The 14,326-nt window shown below is 37.4% G+C and overlaps 1 protein-coding gene across 17 annotated transcripts in view; it reads right to left on the bottom strand.

Moving 5' to 3' along the window:
• PCDH15 (protocadherin related 15) overlaps nucleotides 1–14,326 on the bottom strand; it is an 819,982-nt gene that overhangs the window by 236,833 nt on the left and 568,823 nt on the right. The gene's annotated exons all lie outside the window — the stretch shown is intronic.

Below are 14,326 nucleotides of genomic sequence, written 5' to 3'. Positions count from 1 at the left end.
AGAATTGTAAGAGCCCCCAATAACATGATCTAAAAAAAAAAGAAAGAAAAGAAAACCATAGTTTGTTGAATTCCATTATGCTGCTTAGGGTTATTCAATAAATAGATAACTATCTCAGTGTTCCAATTAGGTTCAATACCTGATATAGAGAAATAACAAACATATGACAGTTCATACGTAATCATGGAATCCATGAAAGTCAGTTAGATTAAAGGAAGCCGAACTTGAAACTATATTGTGCTCCAAAAGGCAAAATACAGCAACACATACAATGTTATGAATCAAACTTTGTATTGTTGAAGCCCTAACTTCTGATAACTGTGATCTTCTTGGGAAAGGAGGTCTTTGAAAGTCTTGTTTGTTTGTTTTTGTTTGTTTGTTTTGTTTTTCTTTTAAAAACATTTTATTAGGGACTCATACAACTCTTATCACAATCCATGCATATACATATATCAATTGTATAAAGCACATCTCTTCATTCTTTGCCCTTATCATTCTTGTTCATGAGATCATACTCAAGTAAAACGGCTCTTAAGCCAATCTGAGTGGTATCGTTGTAAGATAACATTGGAAACCACAGAGGGGCACAGACAGAGGGGAGCTGCCCTTGGGAGTTGTTGGAATGAGCTGTAAGCCAAAACGGCCAAAGAACACTATGGCCTGTGGTAATCGCCAGAAGTTAGTAGAAAGGTGGAGACAGATTTTCCTCCCATCCCCCAGGAAGATTCAACGCAGCAGATAATCTGATTTAACTCCTAGTCTCTAAAACTGGGAGTATCTGTTCATAGAAGTCACCTAATTATTTGTATTTTATTCAGATGGTCTGGGGAAAGTAATGTATAAAATAAATGTAACATAATATGGATGGGTTCTTCTTTATTATTATAGTATAAATCTCTAAACAATAATAGAATTGCTGATACTATATACAGTTATAGTCACCAAAAAGGGTACTCACAAAAATCACTTCATTAATTGAATACAAGTGAATATCAAGAAAATACTATTCTAACTGAATGTATGATAATTAATCATATCAAAAATAATTTGAGGGGGACACACAAAGCCATCACATGTCATGCTTTCTGTGAGTAACGAGAGAGAGCCCTGGAATCCAAAGGGGAAGTTCTATGCTGTCCTCCTGCAGGGTTACCACGAGTCAGCATCAACTCAGTGGCAGTGAGCGTAAGAAAAGCCACAATTAATTGTTATAGAAATTACAATTTATCAACATCAAATACTGTTCATTTTTTCTTGCTATCTCCGCTATTGTTTTCCAAAGAAACTGAAATCTATCTTCGGAACTGTCAAGTGCTATTTAATTATGACCCCAAACTGTCATTAGGGATAAGAAGAAAAACAAAGCACTTAGCTACGTTATGAGCCAGAAACAAACTGATGATTTAATAACCACAAAGCGTGAAAAAATATGATCCGTTCTAATAGTCCATATCCAGTCACATATCCAGCCCCACGTACATTGGCAACCGTGTCATTCTAGGTAGAACTCCTGAATGCTGGGCTTTCTTTGGATTACAGAAAGACCGGAAGAGGAAAACTACTGTGAACTAGGTAACGAATTTCTATAGACAGGTTGTCTTTTGTGTTCAAACTTGCCATACAACCGGCCCTATAAAACACTGGACAAACTTCTTGGAAAGTAGAAGGTCAGTGAAAAAGAACACGGTGTCTGCCACAAACGGGCTAAAACCTACCGATGATTTGAGGATGGCATAGGACTGGGTATTTTTCCATCCATGTTCCATAGGTTCTTTATGATTAAACATTAATGTGCTGGCACCTACAAACAACAGCCTTCATCTTGCGTACACAAATTAACGCAATCACCCACACACCTGGACACACACACTCAAAATATGTAGACTCTGTGTTTCGCTTTGTTTACCAAGAGTGCCATCAGAATGTACAAAATGGGTAGCTTTAAAAACCTCACTTGTGTCTCCCAACTGCAGGATGCGAGTCAAAGAGTAGAATGCTGCTGTGTGGGTTCCTTCCTGAAGAAAGGACCTTGAATATTTTGAGGGCGACTCAAGGCCGCCTGCCCCTCCTACCTTCTAGCACTTCTAAGCTTGCCGTGGCCTGAAACAGAGTATGATACTCAGTTCCTTTTCCATTGGTCTCTCTTCTCTTATTTAAAAATGGCGCCACTTGAATGGGGTTAGGACTAAAGTAGTACTAAAATTTAACTGATGGCAACTTCAAATTCCTGATTTTCAAACAAGGTCATGTTCACAACTGCTGACACTTACAACTTCAACATTTCGTTGGGAGAGCACAATTGAAGTCATAACACTTTTCAAACTTTTTAAATGCAATAGGTGATCAAGTAAACGGGAAATGATATAAGGTATAAATGTAAATATGTATTATATGTAATGACATAATATGTATAAATTGTAATATTTACAGTTATGTGAAAATTTGGATGGCCCACGATTCAAAGTGTTATGAAAATTATTATCTCATTACCACCATGATGGAATTTAATATAACATAATTTCCGTTATAATGAGATTATCATCTAGGAGCAGGCAGTCAGTTAAAAAGGAGATTTCTTAGAAATGTGACTTGTCTCAAGTACATAGACATTCTCGCAAAGCTTTCTTGTTTTTTGCTGAAATGGAATCCTGTATCTTAGCTAATCATCTTCTGACCTCCAATGCTTTGGACTGACATACTGTCTGCCAATTTTGAGAGTTGTTAGCCTTTGCACCCTGCAGTCTGTCATCTTAACGGAAGACTTTGAATTCCTTTACTTCCATAGCCAGCAACTTGCTTTCTGACCTATCAACTTAGGTTTATCAATTCCTGTAGCTAAGTGAGTCAAGAGAAGCCTCCACCCTGAGATCTGGCCTATGGATTTGGAACCTGTCAGTCAGTCAGTCAGTCAATACAACCATGTGACGAGAGAAAGAGAGAGAGAGAGAGAGAGAGAGAGAGAGAGAGAGAGAGAGAGAGAGAGAGAGAGAGAGAGAGAGAGAGAGAGAGAGGCACGTGCTTGCTAGACTGGCTTTGTTTCTCTGTAAAACCCAAGCTAACATTTACATCTTAGTCTATAACATTTATACTCTTGATTTTTTTTCCCTTTAAAAAAATGTTTGTAGGATACCTTAAGTCCACAAAAATATCTCCTGCACTCAGTATCGCTAACTATTGCCTAGTTTATTTGTATTTTGTATTCATCATACAATTGACTTTCATTACGGTGGTACCGTTGTTGTTTTTACCTGCCTTCGAGTCAGTTTTGATTCATAGGAAACCACTTCACAATGGAACAAAATACTGCCCAGCCCCGAATCACCCTCACCCCACCATTCTTTCAGGGGAGCTCAGGTCGCAGCCGCTCTGCCAAGCTTTCTCAGTTAGGGTCTTCCTGTTTTCACTGTCCTTCTGTTTTACCAACAGAAGGTCAGTTTTCAGGAATTGGTCTCTCTAGCTTGTCCAAAGCATGTGAGAGACTCCATCCTAGCTTCTAAGGAGCATTCTGACTATACTTCTCCCAAGACAGCCTTGTCCAAATAGCGGAATGCCTTTGCATAGTTAATAAAAACAAAGCACACATTTTTCAGCATTCTCTATTTTCAGTGAAGATCCATCTAACATCAACAATGATGTTCCTCAATCCCCATTTTATTCTGAGTTCAGCTTGAATTTCTAGCAGCTCCATTTATGCACTGTTGCAATTCAGCAAAATCTTACTTGCAGGCTGTATTAGGATATTGTTCAACAAGTTCCACCTTCTGTGGGTCACCTTTCTTTGAAATGGTGGTGTGTTCTTCATCTGTAAATTGTTGTTCACCCTGTTCACTGTGGTGAACTTGCCGGTACTTGAAATACCCAACCTCCAGGATCACAGCATCCTGCCAGTCGCCACAGTAGGATCAACTGACAAACTCTTGATACACAGTTTAATTGAAATAATGTGTTTCATGTGATCATGTGCATTATGTGCAATGTGTGCAGTAAGTATGTAGTGTTTATATTTGCATCCAGTTGCTCAATTGATATTTCCATTAGACTGCCTCATACATATGTGTTAATTTGAATTTATGTCATAAGAATGGACATAAAGCAAATGGATTTTCCTTAGTAGTTCAGAAGCTGCACATACATCTTATTTGGCTAAAGTCAAGCTGTCCAGGGGACTCTACCAAATTCTGGAGACTATGAGAAATGGTCTTTTATTATCAAAGATATCCCAGTGCTTTAGACAATATTCCAATCTCAATTTAGCCAACGAAGTCCTGCACTGTGCTTCTTTTTCACACTACTCCTGAATGTCTCGAACCTCTTCTGCCTCCAAGCCTCTCCAGCAGCCCTTCCTGCAGCACTCCCACTGTTACTCTCCACGCTGTTTCCCACTTATGTTTCAAGTATCAATTTAAGTACCATTTCCTCAAAATTCTCTTCCCTAGCAAGACTCTTGAAATGCAAATTAGGCCTTCCTGTTACAAGTCAATAGCTCCATATACCTGTCATTTGTAACATAATTTAAAATTCTATAGTCACTGTGATTGTTGTTTAATGCCTGTCTTTCTTTTAATAATATAAGATGTAAGAGTAAGATCTTGGTGTTTTTCACTAAATACTTAGCACTTAGGGAGTATGACTGGTATTTAGTAAACATATTAAATATTGAATATTTTATATTACAAAAGATTAATGAGTAAATTCAGTTGGATTCCATAATTTGCTAGAAAATATCGACCCTATTACATAGCCATAGAATTTTAGGTAAAATGTTTCTCATGTTCTATCTGAGAGTTTATTTGAATTTGTATTTTTGTTATTATGTAGTATTGCTCATTCTGATTCAATCTCAAAAATAAATCATGGTGGGTTTATTAAAATTGCTTTCAGGCCCTGAACATGATCCAGTTTGAGGCAAAAATAATGATGAGCTCAAAAGAACAACATGAAATATGCTGCAATTGAAGCAAGAGAAAATATGAAATTTATGGTGATGCTGGGGTAGAAGAATAAAATTTTGGATCAGCAGTTTATAAATAGATCATTCAATTTAAGTAGATGAAGTCAGCAGTGACAGATCATCCTCATCAATTTGCCAGGAAATAATTAATCTTGTTTATGCCTTAATTGAAGAGGACACAACACTATTAACAGCAGACACAATAGCCAACACCATAGATATCGCAGTTAGTTCAGCCTACATACTTCTGGCTGCGAAAAATACAGTTGAGCAAATTTTCTGCTGGGTGGTTATGAAAACTGTTGTGCTCAGCTCAGCTGCAGACAAGACCTGCACTTTCAAGGGAAGTTTATGCAAGTATGTCCAAGATCCTTAAGCACATAAGATGCAACATGGCTTCTCGAGAGACAGCACAATGAAATCAATGTCTAACAAGAGGTGGGAGTAGTCCGGAGAAAGCAAAAGAGGACTGGCTAAGCACAGAAGTCATGGCAACAGTTTGGGATGGACAAGACATTTTGCTTGTTGATATTCTGGAGAGCCAAAGGCAGAAAAGATCTGCTTGCTAGAAGGGTGGTTTGAGACAGTTACCTAAACCTTTAGCAGAAAAAGACCCCAGGAAGCTTGCCAAGAGTCCTTTCCACCACGGTAATGTTCCTATTCATTCCTCTCATCAGACAGAGGCAATCTTGCCAGAATTTCTATGTGGAGTCACTAAGGATCCACCTTACAGTCCAGATTTTACTACTCCTTCTGATTTATTTTGTTGCTTGCTCTTTTTATAAAATTATAAAGGCTTCTATTTCTTTATATTGATAGAAAGACTACATTGACATAGCTAAATTCCCAGCACCCTTAGATGCGTAGGGACAGACTAAATAGCTTACAAATGTGTCTTAGCCTTGATAGAGCTTATCTTGAGAAATAGTTTACATTTTTCTATTTTTACTATTTTTCCATGAACTGTTGGACATCATATGTGTATTAATGTTCAAGGTACGAAATATGCAAAGGGGAAAATTAACATACTGAACTTTTCTCACAGACTTTGAAGGCTGTGTGTATTTGTATATGTGTATCCTTCAAATCCCAACTTCAGTGTGTCTCTAACTCTCTAGGTATCACTTTTCCACACCATGAAATAAAAGCTGTGAACAAGAAAAGCCCAGCCTATTGCAACCTGATTTGTTGTGGACCAGAACTGCTCTGCGGGGTTGTCTCGGCTACAGCCTTTATAGAAACAAGCCACCAGATTCTCCTTCTGCCTCGCTTGAAAATGACTATATGAGTTTCATAGAATTATTTGTGTCCAGTATTAAATAATGTGGTGTTTTTAGAAAAGTCTACAGGAAAATGATAATCAGCAGAGAAACTATAATCAGAAAAAAATATCTTTTTGTGAGGGCTACTGAAGGATTTTCAATGTCTTAAATTGTGAAGAATAACTACAGAAAGGGAATTACTTTCTGGTATGTGCTCACCATAGCTTTGTGTTGTCCCTATGCGACATTTCATAGAAGGTTAATATACATGATGCAGATCATATGTTTTAGAAGATAGTAAAGGTATTTGGGGACAAAAGAGAGTAGATCTATTTAAATAAATACAGTTTGGAAACTGAGTCTTAAAAAATATCCTAAAATCATTTCCCCTGTGCAGAAGAGAAGAGTATCAGAGCTAAATCATGAACATCCAACATGGGGAAGGCTATGGAGGACGGTGGGGGCGCAAAACCCATCTGCAGAGTATCTGGTAAGACTGCACTGCTGGCAGACCCACTCTATTCATAGTCAAGAGTCTCAACCAACCTTATTGTCAGGCAGAGACCATTGTAATCTATTTTTTCTTTAAAATTTTTCTTAATTTTTTTGCATCAAAAAATACCATCACAGCAAATGAAATCAACAACAATATCCCATTAAACTTCCCATAAAAATGTTGTTCTCTCTTTCTTTTAGCCATCATTTTTCTTCCCCCACTCCTCAGGATCCAATCCTTCCCCTCTCATGTTCGAATCCCAGGCTCCCTGACTCTCTTATAGTATTCAAAGTCTTCTCCCCCCCCTCCATTTTATTGGGAATTCTACAGATATTATAACAATCCATAGTTCAATTAGATCAAGCATGATTGTACAATTGCTGCCACCATCATTTTCAGAACATTTTCTTTCTTCTTACATCCTTTGGTGTCAGCTCCTGTCTATCCCTTCCTTACTGCCAAGAACCATTGCTATTGTATTAAATATAATTATTGTGATTCCTTCTTACTCCCCCGACCCCTACTCTGTCTTATACTATCCAATGTGTCTGTTCACCTGTCATTCTGTATTGTTCTCCTCAGGGGGTTATATAGTCAGCATTGTTATCAGCTCCCCGCCCCCCACTCCTTTCTGTACCCTCAGGAATCATTGCTCCCCTTACAATTCCTGAATGGTTTATTTTTCTTGGATTTTATAAAATCTTGCTTCTGTTGGATTAAACTCCATATTTAGCCAGTTGACCTCCCTACAGACCGGACATGAATGTGTGCTAGGTGCCAGGATCTCTTAGTTGTTCCATGACAGAGATTCCTTCCCTGGCTTTTTGAATGTTGATGGGGGTCTTCGTCATGCATTATTTGTGCTTTTGTCTTTATACTAATATGATCTTATCCCGACCATCTTAATGCAATCTGTTTTTCATTATTTTCTGTTTGGTTTCCTAGCGATGAAGTATAGAAGGAGTGGATGTAGAATGATAATAACATAAAAAGTATTATAGGGAATTCAGGTGTGGGGGGATAGGGAGGGAAGGGGAATTTCTAGAAGTAAATAATGAAGGTGGCAGGGAGGAGGGAGCATTAGAACTGGTCATGATTTCACAACTAAGTTTAAGGGCGATTTAACCATGGTGTGTGTGTGTGTGTGTGTGTGCATTTACTCTAGGATAGATGTGGTGATTGTAAAATTCTGTTTGATAAGATTGAATGATCGAACTACTCACTTGTATGATATGTGAATAACGTGCCAATAAAATGGTTGGAAAAAAGAGAAAATTTCAAATTATAATAACATTTTTAGACAATGATGAAGCTCACTAAAGGGGAGATCATAGAATTCCTGAGTCAACAGACATTCAATAGATGGTTAGTCTCAACAACAGAGTTTCATATTTTTGTTAAAATTAAATATATATTAACCTAAATTATAGTCCATACAAAGTCAAACACAAACACATCTTGATCAATTATTTCACTGAATATCTATTTATCAAAATAGGAGATGTACTAAGTGCTTGTGGGATAAAAGACTGTAACACCATCCAACAAACTACTGTAAATATTTTAAGGTCATGTACACACACATCTAATAGAGGTATAGGTAACTTGAATGCTTGTTAAATATGGGGTTATCTCTCTTCTTTTGTATCTCCTAATTAATTGAGGAGCATACATATATTCATGTACACTAAGTAGCATGGGCTAGTTGAGCAAGATCATTAACTTATTTACTATTATGGGTGAGTACATAGACATCAGAAAAGATAACCAAACATGAAATCTTATCTGATCAGCAATATTGTCAAGAAGTTTGCATTCATGTTTAATATCCATCCAAGTAGCTCAGTATGTGATGCTGTAATGAAACCATTTATCTTCCCAGAAATCAATGAAAAGTTAATTAAAATATTTAATAAGGAAAATCACACATATTTTCTCCCCTTGTACTACATCAAAGCAATAACCAGCAATAGCTGCAATGTTATTATCATTGGTCCATGGTTAACACATTTATTTGTAGTATACACCTTACTGTGGGGCCTGATTTTCAACTACTTGTTACTGAATGCATATTGTTAGGAAGTTGCCTCGGAGTCTGCCATTAATTAAAAACTTCGCCAGACAAAACTGGCAAATGCTCATCATTAAATCAGAGTGTAGACTGTATTCAAGATAAGCAAATAACTATTTAAGAAAGAAATAAGATGATTTATAAGGGAATTTATTCAAAATGGGTTTATTGTGTGTTTGTTAAACCATTATTTTCTTTCATGCCATTTGAAAAAGAAGCAAGAGCATATATGTATTACAAATCAACTCATCCCTAGGTTTCCACTGTATTTTTTAGACTCGTATACTGCACATTTTCTTCTCACTAATAAAGATGGGAACACGTTCCTACAATGCCCACACTGGGGATTACTAATCCTGTTGGTGGTTTTAGATGCCATCGGGTCACTTTTGACTCATAGCCACCTGAGGTGACAGAGGAGGACTGCTCCACGGGATGTCCTAGACTGTGCTCTCTATGAAAGTAGCTTCCCACCCCTTTCTTTTTGAAGCCTCTTGGTGAATGAGAGCTCCCCACTTTTATCTTAGCTGATTTATATTGGGATAAAACTGCAAAGGAATGCCAGATATTTATACTTGCATTGAGAAGGCCCTGGGTAAAGTACTTGTGCATTTGCCAGTGATTAATTTCAATTTAAATGTTTTTTGATACTCAAACCTATTGAGGTTAATTAATTAGATATAAAGTAATGTCTATTTCTTTCACAAGGAAAGGTACAGTGAACTCTAAAGACAAAACGGAAATACCATAGCTACTGGAAAGGTGCAAAAAACTCTATAGCACTCAATTAGTCCAGTTTGAAGCAAAAAAAAAAAGGGAGGGGGAAGTTAGTTTAAGCTCCATGCTTGTCCTTTCCTGCCCTCGAGAGGCCCGGCACTCTTTTGTCGTTTGAGGTAAGAACTGTAAATGTTGCTGAGTTGGAAGGTTGATGAAGAAGCTAGGCAGAGTATCCTTAAAAATATTACTAGTAAAAACACATTAGAATGTTATCATCTTCCAACTTCAAAGAGAATATAAATTAGTTACTGTCTTTAATATTTGGAGGAGCTCAGCTATTTCAAGGAATGTGATTCTGAGTGTAAAAGGAGAGAACCAGTTTAGTAACTCAAGCTGCTGGAATATTTCTCCTCTCCCCACAAAAATGTTTTAAATCTAATATTGAACAAAGACACATAGATTACATGTATGCGAATTCAACTCGCAAAACATAGTTAAAAATGAAGCTAGAATGAATAGTTTTTCACAAAGCAGTTACACTCTCAACTGTGAAATCCCTCTGCTGGCTCCAAGAGAAGCTGGGTGGCCTAAGTGGTTAGGATGCTGTTACTCACTGCGCCGTCCATGGGTCAAGTCCACCCAGCAGCGCCTAAGAAAGACCTGGCAATTTCTGTCCCCCCAGATCAGACACATCCACAGATGTGCTATGAAGTTCCACTTCAACACACATGCGATTGAACTGAATTCCACGATATTGCAAACCAAACCCAGGCAAACTCACTGTCGCGGAGTCAATTCTGATTCCCAGAGACCCGACAGGACAAAGCAGAGCTGCGCCTCGGGGGTTTTGTAAGAGTTTTCATTTTTACAGGTGCAGACGGCGTTCTTCTGAGGGGTGACCGGTGGTTTGAACCGCTGTCTGAGATGTTAGCAGTTCACTGTCTCCCCACCGCCTTACCAGGACTCCAAGGCACCACACGATATCTATTTTATATATTTAGTTAATTATATATTTACACAAATATATATATATATTTAAATAACATTCTGCCTTATCATTTAAAAATATCTATTGTGTAGAGCAAGCCAGTTTTTATTTGGTTTATCTATAATTTCATTTTCTTTAATATAGTGTTTAATCTGTTATAATGCATCTGTTAGGTTTTTATTTCTTTTAAAATTGTCAAGATTTTCTAAGAATGTAGTTTATATTAATTAATTAACTGATAAGTGAAAGTTCATGATAGCTACCCACAAAGTGTAACAAATAAAAAGTTAGGAAAACTATAGGATCTAATAATAAATATTAGAATGAGAACACTTCAATTGGCATAAAAATCAAATACTAGTACTGAGATATAGACCTCTGATGCATTAGACACATGATAGAGACATTTCTATGAAAAGCACATCTGATGATTTTATGAAAATTCTTACACTGAGAAATGTCTGCTATTTCTGGCCTCGGGAAAATCATTTCTGAAAAAACGTGCTCTATTTGAGAGTAGGGGAGACAGGAGAACTTTCAGTTACATTTTAAAGTAATTTCAGCATGGTTTGAAAAACAAATGTGTATGCCAGCGGGTGAGTGATCATGACTGATCCAGGTTCTTAAAATTATGAGAGGGACACCTGAAAGCGGCATAAGAGTTATTTCCTATTAAGCAGTTCCTTGCTGATCATAACTACTAGTCTTTCCTTCCAAATCTCAAATGACAGATTCCTCCCAGAGAAATCAGTAAATAGTCTATCCATAAAAGGTTGACAGGTAACCGTATTTTTCTTCACAGTTATGTCTTTTTTCAGTGTCCAGAATTCTTCCCATTCTACTATGGAGAAAAGCTCAGTCCAACTGGCTGGCAAGATTGAGCTATTCCTCTGACAGAACTTCCCCGCACCGGCCCTCCTGGCATCCTGTATTTACTTAGCCTTATAACACGTTTAGTGCCTGCTTACCCGCTTGTCTCTTACACTATATTTCAAGTATCTTGAGGACATTAAGATACATTTCTCAAAACTGACTTCCCACTGCCTAGATTTTATAAACATCCAATGAATAATTTTGCCTGGATTTTATATTTAGGCTTCTCTGTGACTAACTTGTGTGTTCCTTATTGATAGTTTTATTGAAGCAACCAAACCAAGAAATTACTCTTAGAATAGATTTCATTTTTATCCCGACAGTCAAGGTTTTATATAATCTATCAAACCTAATTATAGGGACTTATATCTTTCATTACTGGCTCTCTCATACAAACCTTATGCTTTAAGTTGTTTATAAAATCTGTCAGCTTAAGAACAATACCAGGGGGAAATAGGGGAGCTAACAATGAGTTGAAGAATGAAGAAAATATTCTAAAATTAATTGTAGTGATGATTGGACAACTCTTAAATATGTTTCAACCATTGAATTCTACGATATGTGATTCATTTAGAAATTGTTAAAATTTAAAGAGAGAGAACAAAAGCGATAACCAAATCTTTGATATTTACAATCACTAATGTTTAACTCTCTCTCATTTGGAAAACAAATATTGTAGAGTTCAGGAAGCTCTCTACAGTCTCTAGTCTATAAAGCATGACGACAGGAGAGACGCTCAATATGCCATGCACCTGATAGAAGGAAGGAAAGCTAAGAGGTGCCCGTGCCACAGCCCTCAATGTTTCTCCTTGGGAGTGCAATACGTAACATAGTTGTTGATGTTGGGGAGCATCATTGCCAAAGGAGCTGACAGGACCATGGCTGACCTCATATAATGGGAAAGTAGCATCCTTTTATAGATTGGGGCAAATAAATAAGGAATGATAATACAATCCACAAAGGCAAACAACAGGAAGAGACAAAGGAAGAGACAAAGAAAGGCAAACAACAGGAAGAGACAAAGAAAGAAAGAAAGAAACAGAAAAGAAAGAAGGAAGGAAGAATTGTGATAGAATCGGCTGACTCATGTCTAGCCCAACTCAGTGGCTCGTGCGTACCTGAGTAGAACTGTACTTCATTGAGTTTCAGTAGCTGATTTTTTCAGATATAAATCATCAGACATTTCTTTCAAAGAGCATCTGGTTAGACTTGAGCCTCAAACTCTTTGGTTGGTAGTCAAGGGCATTAACCATTTCCACCAATCCTGAAGATAAAATAGGCCATCTTTGCCGTCTGTTACATATACCCGATTTTCCTCACCTTCCCTGGTAGGCTCAATTGTTTTGTTGATCCAGTCTAATCCTGTGAACTTTAACTTCCAGTTCCTCTACCTGGAGAACTCTTCTTTCTGCCTCAACCTCTGATCCCGCTTTCTCTTAGTACTTAGCATTTGGTTGTGATTTCCATTTATTGTGAAGGTAAATAGACCGAAAATGGTATAACTCATTTTTTCTAAGATTTAATAGGACAGGGTTGTAAGAGGGAAAAACATTTGTAAATTGTTTAATTCCAGAAGATGTAAGGTATGAGAAGTAAAGAGTTAGGGACATGAGAGAAAACAGTTGAACAGAAAATGTATGAAAATACTCTCTCTTCCTAGGATTGGGTAATTTATAATATGGAACTTCTGAAGTAACCCAGTTTAAACAGTTACAATACAGCTTTGAACCTCTTAGTGATAGCATATAAATAAATCCCAGATGCTTAAAAAGTAAACAGGAGGAAGAAGCCTTGCTGTCCTGCACACAAAATAATCTTTACGTCATACCCATTCATCACATAATAGTGAACACTCAAAAGAGTACAAATTGAACTGCTAAAGGAAAATAATTCTGTACAGGCTTGTATTCACAAAGCTAACCCCAGAAAAGAAAACACAAGCCCGTCTGTACTTTTATATGAGCACGGCCATCGCTCTCAAAGGTTCCTTGCAGCACTAGAAGGAACAGGACAGCCTGCACACACTCAGTCTGTGAGTTCCAGAGTTGTCCTCCGTTGCTTGGCGTTTCACTGTTCTGCAGTCATCCCATCGCACTTTGTGGGACAGTGAAAATGTATTCAAACTCCATTTTGTTTTCACATCTGTTTCTGCTTCTACTTTTCCAGCCTCTCTAGTCACATTTTTTTCCTTTGCACTTACATTTTGAACCCCAATCTAATTATAATTATATGTTGACCGATTAGCCATGTTTTCTGATGCCAAACACCCCTCCTTCCTCTTCAAGTTTACAAATAGTACGTGCTCATTTTTTTTATATAAAAAAACTCATCTGAATTTATTTAAAATGTGTAGTCCCATTTCTCCTCCACCATCACACTTGAAGTGGAAAATGCATATTAGTGTTTGTAATACTTCATTAAAAGCTGCTCCTCTCCTTCTGGGGTGATATAATGTACATTTTACTTTTTAAAGAAAATAAAGGAAGTATATCAATCATTATTTTGTTGGAGATCACCCAACAGCAGTTGCTGCAGTAGATGGCAGGGGGCTGGCTGCCTGAGGTTCAGCTTGGATTCAGAAAAAGAGATGGAAAGGGGAACATTGCTGATGTTAAATGGACCTTGGCTCAAAGCAGAGAATATCAGAGCAATGCTTACTTGTGCTTTTACCAAATATAGCAAGCATTTGACTGCGTGGATCATAACAAACTATGGCCAACCTTGAGCAGAATGGGAATTCCAGCACACTTCATGTGCTCATGTGGAACTTGTACATGATCAAGAGGCAGTTGTGAAACGTAACAAGGGAATACTACAAATTTAAAACCAAGAAGGAGTGCATCCAGATTGCATCCTCTTACCATCCTAATTCAATTTGTGTGTGGAGACAATCATCAGAAAAATGGAATGTTCCAAGAGTTGTCCTTCTGTTTGTCACAACGTTTTGTTATGGTGACGAATCAGAATC

Source organism: Tenrec ecaudatus, chromosome 16, assembly GCF_050624435.1.
Source record: "Tenrec ecaudatus isolate mTenEca1 chromosome 16, mTenEca1.hap1, whole genome shotgun sequence".
In the NCBI taxonomy this organism is placed as follows: domain Eukaryota; kingdom Metazoa; phylum Chordata; class Mammalia; order Afrosoricida; family Tenrecidae; genus Tenrec; species Tenrec ecaudatus.
Note: the sequence above shows the minus strand (reverse complement) of the source record. Positions and strands in the feature narration are given on the sequence as shown.